The following is an 18,088-nucleotide window of genomic DNA, read 5'->3' as shown; positions in this document are numbered from 1 at the left end:
TTTTCCCACCTGCAGTGTCATCTTTCCTCGTCTCCCTGAGCTCCAGCATTCAGCTCCATCCAGCCCACTCAGGGAAAATTACAGGAAAGCAACAATTTATTATCACTGTCCCTCAGGTATGGCTGTCATAAACACTGGAATTTTGCCTCTGCGTCAATTTTAGCCATCCTGAACTTCCATCAGTTTTTCCGATTTCTAATTTTTTTTCCAGACCTGCAATCAAAATGGATTTCCATCCAGATTTAAAGGGAAACTAACATTTTGCTGGTTTTTGTACATTCATTTGGGTTTCTACTGCTTATAGAAACAGTCTATGCGCTTTAGAAAGTAAAAATAAAAAAAAAAACACTCAGCCATGTCTTGGCAATAAGTTTACATTTTTGGTGTCTGCAAAATTTGGAAAACCTCTGGAATGTAACGTTGCAAATCGGCAGGCGCTGCGTTGTTACCTAGCAACCCCAGCAAAATTCTGCCGGTTACCTAGCAACCCAATCTGAGCTCCAGCATGTTTGGTCAGCTAGTTTTATCACTGTATGCGCTGTACAATGGCTGCTGGAAAAGACAGGTGCTTTGTTGTTGATTTTAACATCAGTCAAGTGTAAGCATTGAGTTGGGGGCGTGGCCAGCAGCAGCTTATTTAGATTTAAAGCGACAGGACGCCCTAAAACAGCTCAAAATAGGCAGAACTGATCAGACTGAAATCTGATTATCTAAGAATGATTTTGAGAAAAATGTAATGAACATGTATAATAGGTCACCTTTCAGCGACTGCTAACTCTGCAGGTGGCAGTATTTCTTACTTCTACTGTCCTGAAGCCTCTGTTGGTGTCACATTAACCGTCAAACATAATCGCAAATATTGGAAAATTCCTTGCAAATACTTCTAAAGCATTTCCAGAAAATAGGTGATTTTGATGTAAAAAAAAAAAAAAAAGTTAAATTACAAAAACAATCATGAAATCCTACAGAGAAAGTTTTGTGGTTCAGTATTCACCTCACTGTGTAGAACCTGTTTGGATGCACAGGGCTGCAGATCAAGCCAAATACTTTCCATTTTTCCCCGTTTTCTATCCAACACACACACACACACACACACACACACACACACACACACACCAGGCAGTGGGAGACGGTGCTTACCAGTCATACTTTCATTTGTGGCCAAAGTAGCCTGATAGGCTCTAAGTGAAGCCTCATTACAGTCGCATTTTCCAGCTTGAGATCTCTTTCCTTCTCACGTCCGTTTCCTCAATACACTTCTCTTTACTGCCAAATTCACAATGAATTTGACTCATTTCCCTCAAAAATGCCTCTGCGCCTCAGATTTCCTCAGAAGCAGAAGGAGCGCCGTGTTTGTCTGTGGATGTGTGCAGGAGTCACCAAAGGAGAAACCACTGAAAAGCATAAAACAAGTGGAAAGAAATCCATGCTGAAGCAGATCATAAATATTCATCTCTTCTTTTCTCCTCGTCTTTTTGTGGGAGTGAAAGCAGCTGTCCTCCTGGAGAGGCCCGTCTCCTTCTGAAACCGATAACATGCGTGACAATGACCGCTATGCAAACATCTGTCATATTTCAATCCTTTATTTTTTATTATTTTGACAAGCTGTTCAATGAATAGCTGGTTTTTTCCCTGTATCTTTGGAAATTAGACTAAACTAACTTATAAGTAACTCCCCATCAACTTACAGGAGTTTGATTTCAGTTATTTTTTCATTAAAATTGATTTTTGTTTTTTATTATTATTGGTTCCACCAAAAATTGTGTTCTAAGTGAAAAGATCTGCCAGTGAAACCAGTATTTCTTATATAATGAATATTAAGGAAGTACTGACTTACACAAGAGGATTAGTGCCACTGAAAAAAAAAAATCTGACTTTTTCCCCTCAAGATGATTTGTTCCTCAAAAATGTGACTTTTTTGCTGCAAAATGCTGGTATTTTTTCTCAGAATTTTTTAAAATCTTTTTTTATCTTGAGAATTCAGAGATTTTTCCTCAACATTTAAATTCTTTTCTGACTCTTTTCTCTTAATTCCGACTTTAATCTTCTTAATCTTTTAGTTTCTTCCAGACTCCCTATTCCTCTTCCGTAGACATAAAGCTCCTGAATCTTATTGAAAAGTTCCTCTTACTTCAAGTGCAGATAACTAGAAACTAGACTTAAACTACTTGGTAGAGTTTTGTGATTTTACAGTGCATGTCCTTTCTACCTTCCACCCATTTCATTTTTACACATCGTCTGAGTGATAAGACGGTTTTCCAGACGCAGACGGTGTCAAAGATCCCACGGCGCTGCTGTTTGCACAAACCCCAGCTGCCTTGTTCCCATTTTTATTGGAGAAACAAAGTTTATTGGTCCACTGAGTGACGGAGGAGCAGAGAAACCTAAAACCGGTGTGGTCCCTGATAGCAGCTTTGTGCAGCTCCTAATCCGCCCTGCAGCTTTCCGTTTGATTGGCTGCTGTTGAAAATGGGGATGAATCTGCCTCTTCAAAGTCCGTAACACAAGAGGAGTGTGTGTGTGTGTGTGTGTGTGTGTGTGTGTGTGTGTGTGTGTGTGTGTGTGTGTGTGTGTGTGTGTGTGTGTGTTTTAAGGTGATAACAAAAAGTGGATTGTGCGCAGACGCACAGAATGAAATCACAGCAGTGAATTTTCCATAACTCCTTTCTAAATTGACAGACTTATTACAGAACAGTTGAAATTACCATTAAACCACAATTATAATTTTGGCTTTGGAGACAAATTATTCAATTAGGACACAAACATTCGTCTATTTATGTAACGAGCAGAGTGTTCATGTTGTGACGGATACGTTGGGCTGAAGCCTCGACTTTATGGAGGACAGAGAGAACGCTTTGGCTTAGCGGAGGCTCAAATAAAGGGGGGAACCGTGTATTTCTGTTCTCTGATAAATGATTTAACTCAAAGAACAATACATTCATAAAGATATATGAAGAATTAAATATTATTTAAAAATTAAATGCAAGTCGGTGGCAGTCCAAGTACCTCTAGTGGTTCCCGTATCATTTGTGGAGCATATTTCAGCAACGAGACCTTATGTCATAAAAACACAAAGTCATAATAAAAAACACTACACTGCAAAAACACTGAATCTTACCAAGTAATTTTGGTCTAGTTTCTAGTGAAAATATCTTAATACACTTGAAATAAGACAAAACTAACTTAAAAGTAACTTTTCAGCAAAACGTAGCAGCTTGTTTTAAATAATTCCTTAATATTGATGGAAAAGTTGTAGTTCTATTGGTAGACGGATTAAATTATAACATGGGAAAAATGTCTTTATAAGTGAAATAATCTGCCAGTGGAACTAGAACTGGGTTGCTAGGTAACAGCTGGACTTGGCTGGCGTTGCTAGGTAACAGCTGGACTTGGCTGGCATTGCTAGGTAATGGCTGGACTTGGCTGGGGTTGCTAGGTAACAGCTGGACTTGGCTGGCGTTGCTAGGTAACAGCTGGACTTGGCTGGCGTTGCTAGGTAATGGCTGGACTTGGCTGGGGTTGCTAGGTAACAGCTGGACTTGGCTGGCGTTGCTAGGTAACAGCTGGACTTGGCTGGCGTTGCTAGGTAACAGCTGGACTTGGCTGGCATTGCTAGGTAATGGCTGGACTTGGCTGGGGTTGCTAGGTAACAGCTGGACTTGGCTGGCGTTGCTAGGTAACAGCTGGACTTGGCTGGCGTTGCTAGGTAACAGCTGGACTTGGCTGGCGTTGCTAGGTAAGAGCGCCAGAGGAACTAGAACTTTTTCACTAGTATTAAGGAATTCTTGACTTAAAATAAGCTTCCATAATATCTTGCTAAAAAGTTACTTGTAAGTTAGTTTTGTCTTATTTCAAGTGTACTCAGGTATGTACAATAAAAACTGGACCAACAAATCTTGGTAAGATTTTGAGTTTTTGTAGTGCATACAGTCAACAACTGAGAAAACCAACAACAAAGACGACATTTTGGTGAGAGCCATCATCAAAATGATCAGTACGTCAAATATGTTGGTCAACGTTCCAGTTATTAAGGTTCAAAAGAAATAAAACTGACATTATTCAGAAAATGCTTTGCAGCGACTCTCCATCATTTATCTTCAAATGACATTTGGTTTTATCGTTGTTTATCAGTCGGACCTCTTCAGGATCCGACCAATAAACATCATATTATTTAACTTCCTCTGTCAGATATGAAGGTCGCCATCTTAGAAAAATCATTTGGTTCAATGGAGACACTGAATTTTCTTCAGATATGAGTTTTCATGTTTCTGGGTTGCTCTGTTATAAACTGGCAAAGTGGATTTCTCATTAACCTGCAGTTTATCTGCAGAAGTTAATTAATCTGTTTAATTAGTTTCTACTTAGAGGAATGCAAGAGAATGGATTTAAACACAATAAATAAGTTAGAAGTGATAAAGCTAAGAGTTTACTGCAAATGATCAAACACACAAAAAACTTGTAGTTCAGCTGTTGTAAATTTTCAAAGGTGGTTTTTCTAATGTTTTTTTTTTTTTTAGAGTCGTGGGGAGATAGTTGTCTTTGCTTTGTGGAGCAGAACTTTCTCAAAGTTTCCCTGCACCATTTCTCACTCATAAAAAGCTAGATTTAGCGAGAAGGCCCCCTGTGTCCTGCGCTCCTCACCCCGAGGCTCCACTGTAACGTACTGTATGGGGTTGGTCCCATCTACCTTGGGCCCCATCTGTTGGCACTTAGCACCAGCTTCCCCGCCTCTGCCCTGATCTCCGGTCTGTATTAACTGCCCTAATTTGTCTGCCGAAGCCGACTCTGATTGCTACCATGTGAAGCTCTGTGAGAGACGAAGGATCTCTGCTGGACAGACAGAGAGACATGAAGCAGGAGGAAACTCTACCATGGGAGACACGGTGGGAACCGATGGCAACTAAAAAACTGAGTATAGAGATTAAAGCCACTGCAAAAAAAATTCTCAGAATTCTGACTTTAATCTTCCAAAATCAAAATGCAGAATTTTGAGAAAAAAGTTAGTTATGAAATTTAAGTCAGAATTTTTAAAATAAAGTCAAAATTTTGAAAAAAGTAAAAATTCTGGAAGAAAAAGTCAGAGTTCTAAGATTAAAGTCAAAATTGTGATAATAAAATCAGAAGTTGGGGAGAAAAGCCAGAATTCTGAGAAAAAGTCAGAATTTTGAAAAAAGTCAAAGTTTTGAGAAAAAATTTCAGAATTTTTTCTTTGACTCCGTAGAGTTTACCACAAAAGGTTGAAAAGATTAATCATATTAATAATGATTAATCGATTATTTAAATAATTAATTCATTTTGTAATTTTTTAAAATGTTAACCTGGAATATAAAGGCTCAGAAAAAAAAACATTTGCTGAAAGAAAAACATTTGAACCAGTAATTAAGCCAAAACTGTACATTTAAGATTAAAAAATAAACTTTTCTTGTAAATATGTTCAACCCAAATCTCCTCTGGTTCATTGTTTTAGCTTCACCCGGTTCAAATTAAAGGAGTCCTCTGTTGTTGCATTCAAGCAATAAAATCTTTATTTTTTACATAAAAAAGGAATTGAATTACTTGTTTATTCAAATCTTTTAAAGTATTTCTTTAAAATATTTGGCCTTTTGGTCATTTTCACAGTTTAAGCTGGTTTCACTAACACAAAAAGGCACGTTTCAGAAAAGGTAGAGATCCAATCTGCACTGCTGAATATTCAGCTAAAAGCCGGGCTGCCAGGTTTATACCAGACATGTTATGACAGTAAATAATAAAGTTAGCAGCACCGCATTTTTAGTTAGAGGGAAACCAGCATTCAGACTTCCTCATTAATGTTATTTTAATATATTTCCATATGAATCACAGCCATAGTTAGGTTTCTCCCAAAAAAAGCTACAAGTCTCACTAATATCACAATGACACAATCAGAATGAATGTTTTAGGAAACTAGCTGCTTTGCACGTAGCTCGTTGCACAAGCTAACGTCACCTAATATTAGCGTCTTGTTAGTCTTGGTTTTCACAACTACAACTATTCCACTGCCTTGAAATTGTTTTCATAACCTGGTCCAGGTTGCTGAAAGTAGATGGAGCAACTAACTGGGCAAACCTGGAGGACTGGGATGGATTTCCACCACTAAGATACAACAATGGAGCTGCTCAGGACGAAGGTGAACCGATGGTTTATCCACGACTCCATATTTATCCTTTTCTCTTACTGAAGTGTATTTTAGTTTCCACTGAAGCCAAAGCAATTCATTTAGTACAAAACATCAAAGTCCAGTTGACATAAATTATAAAAACTTTGGCAACTGCTTTCATTTCAGGGTACATATTTAAACATGATTTTGTTCTTCCATTTTAGTCTCTACAACTTAAAAAAAATGTTACCTAGCAACCCTAGCAGAATTCCGCCTGTTACCTAGCAACCCTAGCAGAATTCCGCACGTTACCTAGCAACCCAGACTCTGACCAGTAGCAGATTATTTGAATTTAAAGTGACAGGAGGCCCTTAAACAGCTCATACTGAAAGGAGAAAATAAAATCTCATTAATAAGAATGATTTTGTGCAAACATGTTTAGCATAGATGTATCGTAACCTGTTCAAGGAAGCATAATGTCACCTTTAAGCCTTTTATTTTAGTAGCTGTATTTGCTCTTGTATACAAAATACGACTTTGTGTAAGTTTTGTTCAGTTCAATTCACTATAACAATAAAGCACCAGTTCACAACATCTCAAGGCTCTAACAAAGAAAAATCAAATTTATATACACAATTACATAAATCAATTCAATCCAGTCATACTAACTAAAGTCAGTTTCTTCTCACTTTCTGCTTCAGTTTCAGAACGTGACATTGTGGCCATGTCAAAGGAGAAAAGCTGAAAACATGTTGCAGAGAAAGTTTCGGATCCACTGGGAGAAGCTTGAAATGCTGGAGAAGAAGACAGGAGGTCAGGCAGTTCATCTCGGATCGCTGCCCTGGCGACTTTGACCCCGGATGAGAGGTACAGGACTGATGGATAGCTGTGTGTCTGCGGACTCAGACACACAACCACAGACCAATTTGTCTGTGTAATAAGCAGTGACCAACAGTGCGCAGCTCGGGTCGAAGGTGAATGTTCCAAAAAATGTGAACTTTTGCTCATTCGAAGACTTTTCAAAGCATCAGAGTGTCTACACAACAATGAAGGAGCATACCAGAGGCTACAGTCCACCAATTAGGCCAATTTGTCTTTCTTTATCCTTGTTTATGTTAACTTTGACTAAAAATGTCAGTTATTATAAGAAAAGCAGCAGAATAGTAAATCAGATTTGTCCCAGAATATTATGATAAAAATACCAAATAAATTTTATTTGATCTTATATTAGTGGTTTACAACAAACTGATATAAACACTTTCAGAAAATGTTGCACAGTGAAGCAGTGAAGGAAGTGAACTTCAAATGTACTAAGATATTAGCACCAGAAACTACACAAAAATACTTGGTAAGATTTGTGGTTTTTTACATTGCATGAGCCGTTTTAGGGTTTCTTGTCCCTTTAAATCCACAAGCTGCTACTGGACAAAAAGAAATGGACAAAATAAACCCCAGAAAGCTTGTGACGGACTCTCCCAACCACCCAGCGTCACAGGGTCATTCGCTCATCTCTGTTGTGACTTTGCTCCGCTGCTCAAACGGACTCGGTTCTGCCCGGAAAACTCTCCACCTGAGCAGATCCGGAAGGACTAATGACAACTTCTGGCTCATTATTCAGCCACCCGGTGGAAACCCACCACGGATGTTTGACCTCAAACATATTTTCTGTTGCTCTCCAACAGGCTTGACATTAATTCCCTCACTGACCCAATAAACCAATGTCACATGCGAGTTCAGAAAGTATCTGCAGCTCCAAACCGTCCTCTTCATTAACGTTTATCCGGTTTGTCTACAGGGTTACCGGCCACTTCCTGACTTACACAAGAAGCAAACCTCCCTTTGCTGGTTCGCCAGAGGAAGTTCTGGACAGCCAGACCGTTGTGTTTGCCAGAGAAAGCAGGAGTCAGGATTTTGGTTCAACAACACAAGCACCTGAGAAAATACAGGCAGCCCACCACCTATCATACCAAATAAACTCACACCGGCATGGAGTGTGGGCTCAGCCTGATGAAAGACGCCACTCTGCAACCGCACCCACAGGGCAATAAAACGCCTCACCAGCGCAATGGTGAGCCGATGGTTAGGTCTGCCTTTCAGGGCAAAGGAAGGCTTAATTTGTGTGTTCACATTGTGGTTACAGGGACTGAGAGTTAAAAAAAACTATGGTTTCAGTTCTGTGTTTCACAATGACAAGTGAACAGTTAGGACTAATGTCAGAACAAGATTTTACTAATGTTATGGATGTTTCTGAGACTACAAACACCTGAAAGCTCAACGGGAATCAAACAAGGATGAAGTTAAACCAATTTGAAATTTGGTGTTTTTCCTGCTTTTACAGTGATTTTTGTCTTTGTAGTTCCATCTGGTTTAGCGTTGTGTTTAGCTGTGGCATCTGCTGAGATAACGCTGCCATCAACTTAACCTCCTTCTACAGATGATGCATTTTTCAACGTTTAATCTTGTCTCTCTAATACACAAAACTACTGGCTGAGCTTTAGCTGGGACTATGGATGTTCTCCATAGTCCACCTGAACTTTCAGGTGTTTTCCACCAGAAAACATCCGATTTGGGACCAAAACTGCAACATTTGTTGCATTTTCAGTTGCTGTGGTTCTTTTTCTCTCTGCTCTGAGTCAAACCAACCAAACTCCTTGAGCAACCTGTTCCCCTCCTCGCCTGTGGGGGCGCTGCACCAAGAACCACTGAAGGAAATGACACAAAAGCCTCTAAAGACACTGAGCGCAACTTCCTGCTTCACCAAATGTAAACAAAAATGGAGTGGCAGATGTAGGATTTCTCTTTTGTCTTTGGTTAAAGACAATAAGTCATTTCTCCTGATAACGCTAGGCTAGTGCGATTGTTTTGGTTGTATTTACCCAGAATGCCCTGTGCGTCAGTCCACTTCCTGTTCACATTTACATTCGAACGACACTAGAGTTCTCTTCAACCAAACCAGCACTACAGTTTGGAGGCAGACCAGAGTTTGATTAACATTCACACCTCACCAAACGAAGCAGCCTTTCTAGAGAAACAAACCAGAGTTGGACTAAAGTGGACCAACTGGGACTGGTGTGAATGCAAGTCGGTGACTCCATTTTTTAAACAAAAAAACTTTTAAGGTTTTGTGGCACTTTTGGCCTTTTTTGCAGTAGATTACACAAGAAAGGGGCAGAGAAAACAATGGAAGACAAGAAGAAAGCATTTTGGTACAATGGTCACTCTTGGTGGTATGATTTACCATTAACCCATGTTTTCTCCATTTGTAGACAACAGCTTTGCTCCTCATCTACTCTTAAGTCTCTTCTGATTGGGACATAATGTGTTGCTGTATGAGATCCATTTGCCTGCGTCGTCTTGTGGAGCAGATTCTGCTGAGTTTGCAAGACAGAACTAAACGTCCTCCTTTAAAAATTTGTTTTAAAATAGTTTCAAACCTCAGACATGCAAACAGGTAATTTCAGCAAGAGATGAAGCAGCTTTACACATCATCAAACACACTACAAAGTTTAAAATAGCCCCAAAAAAGAAACACCTACGCAGTAAAAACATATACATGTTTGAATATTAAAAAACCTACAAATGACAGTTGTCATTAGGGGCCAAACTCGCGGGCTCCCTAGTCAGGGGGGCGCCACACCAAAAGCATCCATAATGACATCCAGCTGACAGAGCTTCATAAGCTCACTGGAATGTGAACGTCTCTTCAATTTTCATGTTTTTCTGAAGACAAATAAAAGAAAATAAAACATAAACAAAGTGAAGCTAAAAAGAACAAAAAGGGATTCTGTGTCGCCTCTCTGTTTATTACAACCCTTAGATAAAAAAAACAATGAAATACAGATGAGTGAAGCTTTCACAACACAAAATGTGTTTAATGAGAAAACCAGCAAACGTCTGTGGGAAGTCACGAATCTCCCACTTTTCAGGCTGATCCATCCTCTACATGACTTTTAGATTTTATAGAAATCGATTAAAATAAACCAATAAATAAAGCTCTGATTTACCACTGAAAATACATTAAAAAACAGCTTTAATGATGCTAAGGCAGGATCATGCTAACAAGTAAAAATGGACATTTTAAAGGCTTTAAATATACTAAGCACCTTAGTCATAGATGCTGAGGAGTAAATTTCTGCCAAAAAAATACATTTATCAGCTTGATTAGTTGAAAATGTGCTAGAAGAACTCAGAAAGACTAATCTCAGAAAGTTTCTAGAAAATAAAGGTGGAAATTTTCTGAGTTTGAAAAGTCAAAATGTTTAACATTTAGAAATGTTGAGTTTCAAAACAGAAGAGTCAAACATCTGAGTTAAAAAATCTTAGAAAAAAGAATCTGAGAAAAAGTCAAACATCTCAAAAAATTCAAAACTGAGATGAAAGTAAAAAATTAGAGATTAAAGTCAGAAATCTGAGATTAAAGTCATATTTTTCTTTTGAATGGCACTAATCCTCTTCCGTAGATACCTGCCACCTCTGCAACAACAAACATGTACGGATGACGAATTGTTCAAACCAATTTTTGTGAAATTTTAAGTTTTATTTTTTAATTTTTACTTCCTATAAACTCCCAAAAGGTTGTTATAATAAAGTCTCCAGTCTAAATCTGCCTATTTGTTGAATCACATATAATTTTTTTAATTTTCCAGCATATTTAATAAACATTTTTCTCCTTTTTTTTCCTTTCATTCTTGTTTTTTAAACTGCCAACATCTGGTTTCAGTTAGGGGCCATGTGGGCACCCCCACCCGGTCACCCCCAAAAACATGGAGGGTTACACATGTGTGCTCTCACTTTTATACCTGAGATGAAAGCTGCAGGCTGACAAACACCTTGACGGATAGAGTCATGGAGCAGAGCAGCTTTATGTGCGGTCTTCGCCGTGAAGGCAGCTGGTCTGCACAGGAACATCTGACTTAAAATGCAAAACAAAGGAGCGACGGTTTCGTAGGAAAAAAGGTCAATTTTCAACTAAATTCAGTTTTATTCACATTGCACCAAGTTTTGTCGTTTCAAGGCTCCCTAGGGGAAAAAAAATCTAATTCAATCATACATGAATTTCAATTTATGTTATGGAACAGTACAGTAAACTCAATTACTCAAAATATTCTAGCAGATTGGACCATTTATGTGTAAACTGGAATCATATTCTGCTGAAAAACCCAACAATGATCCATTTTCAGCTTTTTGGCCAAAACAAACATATTATTCAAGAATTACCTTGTATTGCATTTTTTTGCCGTTGTTTACATCCAGATTTGCAGCATCTGGTTTCTAATGGTGCAGAATTATGATGCATGTCTCACTTTCATGACATAAAAGTGAGATAAAATGCAATATGACTGCATGTGGAAGTTGTACAAAACAGATATTTGGGGGTATGACGGCATAGCAAGGCCATTGTAAATAGGGGAAAAAATAAAACTCAGAAATTTTAGAATTAAATTCAGAAATATTCTAGAAAAAAATGTTGAAATTTCTGAGCTTGAAAGGTGAAAAAATTGCAAGAAAAAAATCTTAAATTTGGAGATTAATCTGAGAAATTTTCTAGAAAAAAACGTGGAAATTTCTGAGCTTAAAAGGGTAAACAACTGTAAAAAACAAAGAACTAAGAAATTTTCAGCAAAAAGCGAGAAAATTTCTGAGCTTTAAAAGTAAATAAAGTAGCAAGAAAAAAAATTCAAATTTTGGGATTATTCTCAGAAATTTTCTAGAAAAAAAAACAGCTGTCATCCATTGCAGTTGTTTGCAGATGTTTCTTGTGTGTCAAACTTACAGGCCCACCAGAAACGTACAAATACAAAGGTTCCAGGTGGAAGTAACCAAAATTGAACTGTTAAAGTCCCGACTATGTAAAAAATCACGTTTTCAGGGCAAAATATGAAGCGGACAGTTTGGTTTTTCTGCTCTACCAAGTTTATATTTCTACAAACTTTCATGTGGAAAACAGAGATGAGCTGAGAAGCTCCCAGCAGCAGGAGCAGGTTCCTGACCTGTTTGGGTCCGATCGTCCTTGGACACCAAACTCCTCACAGGCTGGGAAACCCGCAGACTTCCTGTGGGTTTGTATCCGTCTCGGAATCACGGTGGAAGGTGAGCTTTTCCCGTTGGGAGCTGAGCCAGTTTTCTTTTCATTACTCTAGCTGGAGGCCGAGTCTCCACAATCACAATAAGCTTTATTTTTATCGACGTGCAGACGAAGGCAGCATTCCAGGGAATTAGGCTCAATTTCATGACCTCCAGTGATTCCAGGGAACACCATGCCGCCTTAAACTACACGCCTCCTACTTTTGGTTTGTTGGTATATTAAGAGTGTTTTTTTTAAAATACATGTACGGATTTAGCATGGTTAGTTTTAAAACCGTTTCTTTCAGTGCAGTCAGTCAAACACTCAACCTGATATCCATCACAGGTTGCAGAAAAACGTTTTTATCAGATTATAACTTTGAAATTTGCATTAGTTAATTAACGAGACGCAAACAGGAGAACAGCGAGTGCTCCATTAAAAGCAACACCAGAAACAGTTCTGGTGTTACAAAAGCAGATATGATTGGACCATATGATTGGAAAAATTGGGTTTTTCTTTTGAAAAACCCGATTCACCATTAATGATGCCGTCAGTGGGGCTCTGAAAACGAACAGGGTTCAGACCAGGCCTCAGACATCAGTGTTATGGTGTTTGATTTGGGACCAAAACTGCAACATTTCTTACATTTTCCATTCTCTTTCCCACCAAACCTTTTGAGTAGCCTGTTCCCCTCCTCGCCTGTGGGGGCGCTGCAACAAAAGCCTCCCTACTCTTTGGAGGAAAAGTTTGGGACACCCTGGCCTAATTGCAGGTGGATTTTGTGGTAATTTGTGTTAGAGGTGTGTAATACTGCATATTTTGGGGCCGATAGAATAACAAGTGAATGTGGGGTCAATATCGCAAAGTTGATAGGCGTCTACACAATACTTTAAAAACACATCAAGATGATAAACAGAAACAGCAGAAAATCAGAACAAATTTGTTTCATTTTTTTGTAAATGAATAAACCAAACCAACTAAACCTTTTCAGGAACCAGTTTCCCTCCTGGCCTGAGGGGGCGCTGCACTAAGAACCACTGAAGGAAACGACACAGAAACCTCTGAAGACACTGAGAGCAACTTCCTTCGTCATTAAATGTAAACAAAAATGGAGAAGTGCCAGACTTTAACAGTAGGATCTCTCTTTTGTCCTTTGGTTAGAGACAAGTCATTCCTACTGCTAGCGCTAGGCTAACACTAGCGTTGTTTTGATTGTATTTACCCAGAATGCCCTGTGATGTAGTTCACTTCCTGCTTTTGGAGCGGTCTCCTGTTCATGAAGACCAACAAACAGGACAAAATATGCTTTTAATGTGGTTCTATAGATTACATCTTTGAAAAGCAGAAGTGGAACCTCCTGCACAGCCAACAAGAATGCAGCAAGTGGGTTCTGGATGGACAGTCAACAACAAAACGTTTATCTTTTCCTGCAGCCATTGTACGGCGCATACAGTGGTAAAACCAGCTGGAACTTCACTTGGGTTGCTAGGTAACAGGGTTGGGGTTGCTAGGCTACCGTGCAATGCCCGTCAAATGTGACTCAACAATTGGGAAGTTTTTGAAACGGCTCATTTTCCACACACTAAAAAAACATGAACTTATTACCAAAAGAAGGCCGGATGGTTTTTTTTAAGCACTGAATTGATTTTAGAAGCTGCAGAGACTCAAATGGAATTGTACAAATTTGGTTTGCATAATAAATCTTCTTCAAATTGGCATGAATACTTTTGCAATGAACTCTGTCAGAAAATATATCTACTAAATCCAACCTGGTCTGTGCAGGGAAATGCTTATTCATTGTTAATAATTCCACAGGAAAAGGTTTCAATTTTAAAACAGGTTTGAGTTTTAAAACATTTTAAAACATTTCTGTAGTCACTGAAATTATCATTTTTCCAAACCAAATCTGCTTGGATCGCCATTTTGTTTTTGGTCTTTAATGTTCAGATCCAGTCAGTTGCCTTTTCTTCATGAAAACTCACACTTCATCTCTTTTTCTCATTCCGGTTTTAATTGCAGTTATATAAAAAACAAAAATGGCCTTTGAAGCGGAGCGACATTCCTGGCATCCCTCAGATGTCTGCGCTGCTCGGCGGTAACCCAACTCTGGTTGAAAGCATTTTCCTGCAATCAACGGCGCCTGGGACACCTGCTGCTCTGATGCGGTAGTGACTACAGATCGGCCCTGGACGATGCTCAACACCGTGAACACACACACACACATCCAACAAAACACACTTCCACCAACGTAGGGTTCGTTCGGTAGCGCTTTATTTGAAGGGTCTGACATAACGCCATCAAAAACATGAAGGTGTTTTCATAAATGCTCATGGCTGCTGTCATCAAATGCCATTCTGGAAATAATGACACTTTCAATGCAACTTTTAATGGCCTTTTAGTGTAAATTTACATTAAAGTTCCATTAAAAGTGTAATTATTTACTAAGTAATCCAAAGTTTATACTTCTAATGAATTTTTAATGCAATTCTTAATGCAAATATGCATAAAAAGTCCATTAAATTTTGCATTATTTGGTAAATAATGATGCTTTTCATGCAACTTTGCATGAAAAGTGTCATTATTTACCAGATGACACTTCATGACAACAGTCATAGACATTAGACATCCTGTTTATCGTGTCTTGTCAGTCTCATGCAGGTCCCTTTCCGTACATTTCTTCTTCCTCCCTGGAAGCTTCTTAAGGTCGCCCAGCTGCCTCAGAGTTATGTGGTGAAAATGAGGACAGCTGTTTCTATAAACCTTGTCATCAATTTGTCCCAGTCATTAAAATGGGCTGTAATTGGCCTAATTGTGGTCAATCACAGCTGCCAATGGTGCAGAAAAGTGCCGGGTATCCCTTTACAGGCAGACGGGAAGATGAAGCTGGAGCGCGCTGCTCTGCGCCAGAACGATGATTACCGAGTATGATCTTCATCTAATCCGACCGCAAATAACCTGTTTGATCAAAGACAGGACCAATGATTCACTAATGCCTCACAGACTGAGACGCTCTGTGGATTTATTTGTTAATTAATGTCAGTTTTACATGACGACCTCTGAACATTTTCTCATTTTTGCTCCACATTTTGATTAAATCAAACACAAGGACTGCAAAAGCAGCCATGAGTTTGTGGATTAAAGATTATTCAGCCGTCTTTTAAAGTTTCAGCTCTTTGATTTTATTTTTCTGCAACTGATTGAGTCTAGAAGCAAACGCAAATTTCTGTCTTCAGGAGCCCGAGTTGTTTACATTTTTTCAGTGTTTGCATTTTTACTGTTTATTTATACTCGGTCTTCATCTCTGTCTCTTTTTGATCAATCTTTCCTTTGTTGTTGTTTATTTAGTCAGGTTAGTCCTGCAGTAGTTATTCATTCTTTGTATTCAGTTTGTGTTAGATTTATCTTCTGCCTGTTCCAGTTTGTTTACTCCTCTCCCTCAACCCGCCTGCCTGGTCTCCCCTCACAGCTGCACCCTGTTTCCAATCAGTCACCTGTTCTCCACCACTAATAAGCTTCGCCCTACGTAAACCTGCATAATTCAGAGCCATTGTAGATAAAAAAGGAAATGGAGCAAATTTCCTTTTACTCCTGAAATTTTTTGAAAATTTTGTAAGTTTCTCCAGAAATTTTCTGGAAAAAAAATGGGAAAGTTTTCATTTTAAAAGTCACAAATTTGAAAGAAAAAAAAAGTGGAAATTTCTGAGTTTCAAAACTAGAAAAAGTTTCACAAAATGTATTAATATTAATCTCAAGATTTGAGTTTTTTCTAGTAAACTTTCAACTTTAGAAACTCAGAAATCTTAATGTTTTTTTTACTAGAAACCTTTTGAGATCTCTTTTTTCTAGTAAAGTTTTGAAACTTAAAGATTTCCTTGTTTTTCTATATAATTGTTTACATTACTCAAAATTTTGTCTAGAAAAATTCTAAAAGCAAATTTTTGATTAAGCTCAGGAATGTCAATTTTTTCTAGAAAGTTTCTGAGATTTCTCTCAACATTAATTAATAATCTCAAAATTTCTGATTTTTTTGGCAGAAATTTACTTCTTTTTTCCTCCCTTTTTTCTATCAACAACGGCTTTAATACGTTGTTATGAAAACCAGCTGGGTTCCCAGTAGCATTTAAAAAGTACCTATAATGACCCAACATCCCTTCAACGCTCCATCTGCAGATTTAAAATAAATAAATGAAATCTTTTGATAAAAATGATTTTGAGGATATCATTTCAAAGCAAGCCTGGTGCCTAATCCCTCGACATTCCCTGCTTTGGCTGTTTCTCCGTGGAGCTTCCCGACACAGAAACATTTTTCTTTTCTTGAGAACAAAACATGTTCCTCATTTGTTTTGAGAAACAGATGCTCTGGGGATGACATGTTAAAAGTTTTGCGAGCAGGAGAAAGTTGGCGAGGCAAACGAATTCTCCCGCTGGGTGTGAGTGACGGCATCATTCCTTGCATCTGTGTGCAACATTTCCGTGTCCTCGCACTGGGCAGACACAGGTGGTTTGAATCCAGACGTTCACGGACAGAGGCGTCACTCTCTGCATCGCTTCCTCCTCCAAGAATTCAAATATCTCTTTATTCTCCTCAGCAGCCTGCCTCTGCTCCTCGTGTTCAACGCTTTTCCTTTTTGGATACACGGTTTCATCTCACATCACATGTGTCCCCTGCCAGCTGCTTTTGCATGCTGTTTTTTCTGATGGCCGTACTTCCAGTCTGCACTGAAATGTTTGAAATGTTTTCCTGTGGGCCGCCGTCATTGTGCAAATAGGAAATGGAAACCTTCTCTTCTGTGGCCGGCTGCTTTGAGAGAGAACTTAGGTTTTATTTTGGTCACTTTTTTAGTGATTGCCAAAGAATAGCTTTGGTTTATGCATGTTTCCTTTAAAAACAATAAGAATAAAATAGTCTGCATTAATCCAACTCCAGTCCATTTGTCTAGAAAGTCTGGTTTGGCTGGTGAGAACGCATCATCGAATCTAAAAAGAATTGGTGCGGACCAGAGACCGCTTGGCGTTGTTCTCAAAAGCAGAAAACAGGTTGCAGCGCAAGGCATTCTGGGTAAATGCAACCAAAACAAACATGCTAATGCTAACGCTAAAGGGAGAAACGGTTTGTAGTATTTGGGAAATCATCCAACTGCTAAAATCTGACGCTATTCCATTTTTATTTACTCTTGTGAAGAAGGAAGCAGCACTGGATGTCTTATTCTGAGGTTTCCGTGTCGTTTCCTTCAGTGGTTCCTTAGTGCAGTGCCCCCACAGGCGAGGAGGGGAACTGGTATCTCAAAAGGTTTGGTTGGATTGGTTTATTCATCAACCAAAAAAAATGCACACAGATTTGTTTATCTTCTGTTTCTGTTTATCGTCTTGTTATATTTTTAAAGTATTTTGTAGACGCCTATTAACTTTGTCTTAATTCTCTCCTAAGTTTTAGCAAAACAAAAACACACAACGGTCTGAAGCTTGGTGATCCAACAAACTTAAACAAATAATACCTTCTGATTTTTATGCTAAAATTATTTAATTTTTTAAATCTAATAATTTATTTTTTCTGGCGCCCCCTGGTGGGCCCCACTTTGAAAAACACTGGTCCATTTGGACCAGTGAGTTCAGATCAGGATTTTTCAGTTTATACAAGTTGCACAAAACAGATGAAAAAGGTGGATTGCTGGCTGTCCATGAAACATTTCTGGTCCCGATCTTGAATCTCCTGAGCTTTTCCAAAGACAAAAACAAGAGAGAAAACGCCTGAAATTCATTTCATTTTTGACAGTAAAGCCTCTTATGTGCCCCTGCATGTCTCTTTTTAAAGTTGCCCCCCTCAGTGGAGCTAGACAGTTGCAGAATCAACAAAGAGATTGCATTACAGGGACAGGAGCAGCTTTCTGAAAGCACGTCAGGCGCATTCC

The sequence above is a fragment of the Poecilia mexicana genome, unplaced genomic scaffold (assembly GCF_051168715.1).
Source record: "Poecilia mexicana isolate PSO_F unplaced genomic scaffold, ASM5116871v1 scaffold_19, whole genome shotgun sequence".
Lineage (NCBI taxonomy): Eukaryota > Metazoa > Chordata > Actinopteri > Cyprinodontiformes > Poeciliidae > Poecilia > Poecilia mexicana.
The sequence above is the reverse complement of the archived record's forward strand: the minus strand, read 5'-3'. Positions refer to the sequence as shown.